The 6,476-nt window shown below is 55.9% G+C and overlaps 1 long non-coding RNA gene across 1 annotated transcript; it reads left to right on the forward strand.

Moving 5' to 3' along the window:
- Nucleotides 1-837: 837 nt before the first annotated feature.
- LOC128626841 (uncharacterized) lies at nt 838-5,855 on the forward strand. Its single transcript, XR_008390938.1, has 3 exons — nt 838-1,323; nt 2,481-2,547; nt 5,640-5,855. It is a non-coding gene; the product is annotated as an uncharacterized LOC128626841 (long non-coding RNA).
- Nucleotides 5,856-6,476: the final 621 nt, after the last annotated feature.

Genomic DNA, 6,476 nt, shown 5'->3' on the forward strand with positions numbered 1-6,476 from the left:
TGGAATCTCTGAGGTCTGCTTGGCAGAGTAACTTCATCCACCCCCAATTCTCCAAAATGAATTAATAACAATTATTTGCAGACTGCTACTGACGGTTCATACACAGGTACGGTATGAGCTAGAAAATGGTCAACAAAGCTGTCTAAATATAATTTTAAAAAAAGAGTCAACGCGTGAGAGGCAGAAATGGCTCTGAGTTGTGGAGCTGCCACGTTCCTCAGAGCAAGTGGCCCTCAGTTTTCTCAGATGCAAAATGGAACATGCTGGGGGAGGAGGGGACTGGGCAGCCCCTCTGACCCAGGACAGCCCAGGCTGGCTGTCCCCAAACACAAATAGCTCCCAGGTGCAGAAAGAGCAGATGGGACCTCTCCACCCTCCCCTTTGCCATGTCCCCTCTGCCACCCCCAGCACCTGCCAGGGACATCCTGTGCTCTATGATGTCACCAGGCCCTGGGAGCTGTGGCTGGCTGTGGCTGACAGCCCTCAGGCAGGATTTATTTTTAAACTCTTGGGGCATGGTCAGCTCCCTGCCCCCTCCCCTCACCCCCCACTTCATTCTGTTTACCCTGTTTCCCATATCTCAGATGAGCGCCAACAGAAGGTTCTCTCCATACATCCTCTGTTGCCTAAGTCACAAGAACCAGGCTTCGGAGGGGCCGTGAGGAGCCAGGCCATTGGCCAAGCATCTCCTGCCCAGACCTGCTGAGGTAAACAGATGGGCCCCTGGAGGTGGACTCCAGCCTCCTGTGCCTCCTGAAGCCCAGAGGGTGCCCAAGGCCCCGGAGCTGGGGCTCGGGTCATCAGATGGGTGCTGTGGGCACCTAGAATGCCTGGCTGAGCTGTCACCAAAACTTGATTTGATTCATTTTTAAAAACAGCTTTTTGCCTGTGGGCCTGAAGGTTTTTTGATGCCATCCAGCTCGGGTAATCTGCAGAAAAGACTGGGTGCTGGAGTAGCTTCCAGCGGCACCCGGCCCTCACCCACACCCTGGGCAGGGCATGTTTCCATCACAGTTGTCATACACCCTCTCAAGTGACTTTAGGCTAAGAACCTGTCAGCACCCTGAGCTTGGAAATTTATGCTGATGAAACATGTCTTTTATCAGTTTCCTATGTTGGCCTTCTAGGCTGAAAATAAGATTCTTCTGGAAAAATCTACTTGAAAATGGCAGCCTTGACTCCTCCGTCCTCGAAACTGCCCCATGAGGCTGGGCTAGGGCCAGAACCCTCTCTCAGCAAATGGAGAAATGAAGGCTTGAAGAGGAAGCATGACTTGTGTGGCGGCTGGAATCCAGGGTGCTCCGGCCTCCAGCTCTGTGAGAGGTGAGATGGACCTGCGGTGCCCAGTCCAGCCCAGCCTAGAACTGTTGATCCAAGACACCCCCTGTAGGCCACGGCACTCAGTGAGGACACCCCCTTAGAATCTCCATTTCTTTATTTTTAGAGAGGAGAAGGGAGGGGAGACAAGGAGAGAAACAGCAATGTACGGTTGCCTCTTGAGTGCCCCCTACTGGGGACCTGGGCTGCAACCCAGTAAGCATGAGCCCTGACTGGGAATCGAACCTGCGACTATTTGGTTCACAGGCCGGCACTTAGTTCACTGAGCCACACCAGCCAGGGCAGAATCTCCATTTCTTGACAGTTCACTTCAGTGCAATACAGACTCTGGACCCAGATAAACTCAGTTTGAAACCTTCTTGTGGCATCTCTTGGCTGTGTGATCTTAGGTAAATCACTTCACCTCACTCTGCCTGTTTCCTTGCCTGTAAAATGAGGATGATAATAGGAAGCATTTCACATGGAGAGTGGTGGGGAAGACTGCTTGAAAAACTGTCTGCGAAGCACTTAATGGCTGGACACTTGGCACTTAGCTGATAGTACATTTTATCACCACTAGTATTATCCCTGAACCAGCAGTCATTGGATCTTTTCCCTGATAACTCTGCCCTGGGCACTGGAAGGTGGACATGGCCTCTGCCCCCAGGTGGCTTAGAAGTCCAGAGAGACAAGGGGCAATGCTGAGGGAAAGGCCACATCTGATGGGGCATCCGGGAGGACCTTTGGGAAGAAGTGGCCTTGAAGCTGGGCCTGGAAGGGTGGCCACTTTGGGCAGTGTCTGGGCAGGGCCACTGTGGGTTAGGGGGGTAGCTGGCTCAGTTGTTCCGGGAGGAAGAATTGCAGGGAGGACCTCCCAGCAGCCTGGGGTGGCTGTGGGGAGAGGCTGAATTGGCTCTGGAACCCCCAAACTTCAGCAGAACCTTGCTTCTGCTGCTGCCACCTCTACCACCCTCATCTCCCCAGGGGGTCACTTGAGCCAAAAGACCGGGAGCCAGGTGGCTGGACAGATGGCGTGTTACCAGGAGGGTAGGAGTCAGGAAAGAGGGAGCCCGGGCCCCTCGCCAGAGCTGGCTCCAACCCCACTTCCTGTGTGGTCTCTGCGCTCCATCTCTCTGAACCTGTTTTCTCCTCTGCAAAATGAGTGTGAAGATGCCTTAAAGGGCTGTTGTGAAGACATAATGAACAGGCGTGTAAAACTTCTGGCACACAGTAAGTGTTGACTAATTATATCTCTTGAGAAGGGTTAGAGCCAGGCTGACTCTCCATGGGCAGAAGTGAGGATGCTGGAGACTGGACCCCACCAAGTTAGTCCCTGGCCCCCTGACCCTTGGGAAGTCCAGGGCCTCCAAGACTGGGCTGGCAGGAGTGAGAATGAGGGAGAGCCCATGGGGTCTGAGAGCAAATGGATGCAAATAGGGAAGCGCGGGGCGGTGCAGGGGGCGGTGCAGGGGGGAGGGAGATGAAGAGAGACATCCAGGTCCAGCTACCAGGTGCTGGGCAGCCAAAACAGAAGCCAGTACCCTACGGGCCCCTCTGTCCTGGAATCCCCAGTCCCCCTCTGCAGCTTGTCCTCACCCATGGACGCCCAGGTGTGGACACAGACAGACACATGCGCACAGACACACTCTTATTCAAACACAGACACACATATATACACCCAGGGACACTCAGACATACACTTCAGGTCACAGGCCTCAGGACAGGGGAGGCCTAGGGAAGTCAGTTTGACGGAGCAGGAAGCGAGGCCCTGGGGACTGCCGATTTCTTGTCCATCTGCCTTTTCCCCAAATGCACCCACTGCCCACCTGCACACACCACTCACACTGCTGGGGAGCCCCCTCCAAGGCCCCTCATTCTCATTCCAACAGAGCAGTCACACAGGGTTTCAGTTCTTGTTAACATTTTTGTCTCTCTGCTGACAGATGAGGAAATGGAGGCTAAAAGCCAGGACCAGGCTTGTCAAAGGTGTGAGGAGGACAGGAGGAGGTGGGAGGCCAACCCAGGCTCAGTGCGCAGACTCCTAAATCCAAAGCCTCTCCAGAGTCCCTGACCCCAGTTCCCCCCACAGCACCTCCTCAGGTCCACACACCTACTTCCTCCCCAGAAAGAGCCTAGAAGTACAGGCCATGGGAGGCAGCCAGCCTTCCCTTCCTGCCAGGCCTCTGGATACCCCGGACCCATGTGTTCCCGTAGCCACTGGGGAACAGGCAGGGTGGGGGTGAATCAGCTGGTGCCCCACAGCACGGTCTGGCACAGCCCTGGGGCTTTGCCGAGAGGACAAATCTGGAGGCTGGACCCGAGGTCACCTCTCAGGGAGGTGTCTGCAGCACCACCTGGTGGTGATATGGCACTGCTGCCACACCCGGCGTGCTCTGCCATCTAGGCCCGTGAGTTCACCAGGTGTGTTTAGTGGACAGTTACCACTTGCCAACCATTGGGCTGGCCGGTCACTGAGAATGGGACTGGGCTGAGAAGATCTGGGGGAATCGGCCTAGGCAGACGGAACAGCAAGAGTGACGACTCGGCGACAGGGAGTGGGGCATGACACAAGTGGTCAACAAGGCTAGACCTGGGTGCCGGGGCGGAAAGGGAGGGGAAGAGAACCAGGTCAGCGGCCCGGGCTCCCAGGGCCTTTTAGGCTGCAGTGAGGAGTTTGGATTTTTTTCCCGAGTGTGAGGGGAGCCACAAGACATGATGGATGGTTTAAAGGCTGCTGTGAGGAGGACAGACAGGGAACTGATGCCCAGAGCAAGGAGCATCGCAGTGAGTCCTTGGTGGGCTGGGCACTGGCTCCTGGATCGGGACTCCCCAGCTTTGGGCACCTCCCCTTGCTTGGGTCACATCCCCGAGGCTCAACCAGGGGCCTCAGCGAGGCTTTGGGATTAGATTTCAGGGTGATTTGAACAAAGTCCAGCAGCTTCTCAGATGGAGTTCTGGGGTCAGGGGCATGCCCAGCCCAAAGCGGTCCTGGACACAGACCCAGGAAAAGTCATGATCTTCAGCCCTGAGTGGCCACTCCTGCTGACTTCCAGCCCTATCTCTTGCCTCTACTTCCCTCACTTTAGCCTCCAGCCAGCTTTTCTGATAGAATCTCGGGCATTGGCAAGTCTTCGGGGAAGGTGGTTTATGTGTGGTGTGGGGAGAAGGTGGGGCGGGGCACCTTTCATCACATTTTGGATCCCAGATGTGCTGGGCTGGGACATTGTCCCATGTCTCAGCCCTTGCAATTTACATGGGACTTCTATTCAGCATATCCCTTGAACTTCACAGCAATGCTTGGGCAGGACAGGGATCCTGATCTCCATGGCGCTGATGAATAATAAGGGCCCAGTCAGGGATGTGGCTTGTAGAAAGTCACACAGCAAGTTGGAAATGAGGCCTGATTTCTGCTTCCACGTGAGCCCAGGTTTCCGTGACCCACTCATGGTCCAGGAGGCCTGGGAGCCACCTGTGCTGTCCCTGAGTGAAGAGCCAGCCAATTTCAGTGTGATTTGAGGGAGACGGGACGTGTGGAGGCGCAGGCTCCCTTAGCCCAAGTCTTACTTTGCTGCATGAGCTTGGGTAGCTCCTTTTCCTCTCCGGGTCTCTTTCCCATCCATTCAGGGAAGACATGGATGTGATAACTTCTAATGTCTTTGTTGAACAAAGCCTCTGACCCTGGCACCCAAGAAGAGAGGAGATGCCATGAGGGAGGGAGGGAGACGGGTCCACAGGTGAGGGGAGGGTCCTTGGAAGGAGGGTGGAGTGGAGCAGCAGTGTGGCCTTGGGGTAGATACTTCCCTTTTGAACCTGTTTCCACACTTGTCAACTGCAGTTACCGCGGAGGTCCTGGCCCAACAGGTGGGACAAATGTCAGTCTTTTCTTACCTACCAATTGCTGGGCCTGGGTCTTGTTGCTGCTGGCTATAGTAGGTTGGGGAGCCATGGAAAATGTCAGACCAGGCAGTGGTCTGGCTGCTCGGCTGGCTGACCTCTGCTGGCCCCAGGAAAGTGGAGAGTGGGGTGTCCTTCCAGCAGGACAGGCCTAGGCAGCACCAGCACCTTATCACTCAGATGGCAGAAGGGGCTTAGGCTTAGGGGCCACCAGGGCTGGGTTTGAGTCTCAGCTCTGACACTTAGCAGCTGTGAGACCTTGGGCAAGTCACCTAAGACCTTACTGAGCCTTAATTTCCTCTGTAAAATGGGAGTACCTATCCTCAGGTGCTGTGGGGCTGGACAGCGGAGGAGCAGTGGGAAGCAGTGCACCCAGCCCAGGCTGAGAGGACCGGCTGATGTCCCTTCTTCTTCTGCTTTCCCCACAGCCCCAGTCTGGACTCGGAGTCAGCCTGGAACCCAGGCGCCAGTGGATGCCTCACCTAGCTTGGAGACATACAGGCAGCCTCAGAGTGGGCGGAGGCTGAGCTGGGCACCCCGTGCAGCCCGGCTCCTCCCAACAGAGACACAGCTCACAATAACCCGCTCCACGTGTCCAGGTGTCATTCTGCATGGTTGGGAGGGTTCGCTGGTGAGAAGCTGATGAGAGCACAGGAGGGGTTGCCTGAGGGTAACCACCCCAAAACCTGATTTCCTTTGCTGCTCACCCCTCTCTGGCTGGCAGCCTTCCTAGATTAGCTGCTGACGTCAGGAGCTGCCAGCTGGGCAGCCTGGCACAGCCGCAGGAGGTGGCTGAGAGCTGTCTGGTTGATGGGAACACTCAAGGAAGGGGGCCTGTGTCGAGCTTTGGAAAATGTGTCCTTCAGGGAGCTGGGAGGTGGGGTAGAGAGCTGAATTGTTTCAGGCACTCACCTATTATCTGAGTAGCGCATTCACACTGTAGAGAGAAAGAGCTCAGGGAGAGGGAGTAACTTGCCCAAAGCCACACAGCTAGTCTGACCCTGGCTGCACCCCAAGCCATCCAGTGGGCCCACAGCTGCTAGGCCAGAGGGCTCCTTGCCACGTAGGTCAGCAGCCCTAGATCATCGCCACAGCAGCAGCTGCCGTGTGCTAAGAACTGTGAGGCTGCTGTCCCATTGTGTACACAGGGATGTAGTAGGTGCTCAAGCAGGCACCTGGGCTCCACCGAGGCAGCAGAACAAGGATGAAGAGAGGGTGGAGGTGGAGGAGGATTTACAGGGGCACTGCCAAGGGTGATGCACCCT

This window comes from Artibeus jamaicensis, unplaced genomic scaffold (genome assembly GCF_021234435.1).
Source record: "Artibeus jamaicensis isolate MK-2021 breed Jamaican fruit bat unplaced genomic scaffold, CSHL_Jam_final contig_233, whole genome shotgun sequence".
NCBI lineage: Eukaryota > Metazoa > Chordata > Mammalia > Chiroptera > Phyllostomidae > Artibeus > Artibeus jamaicensis.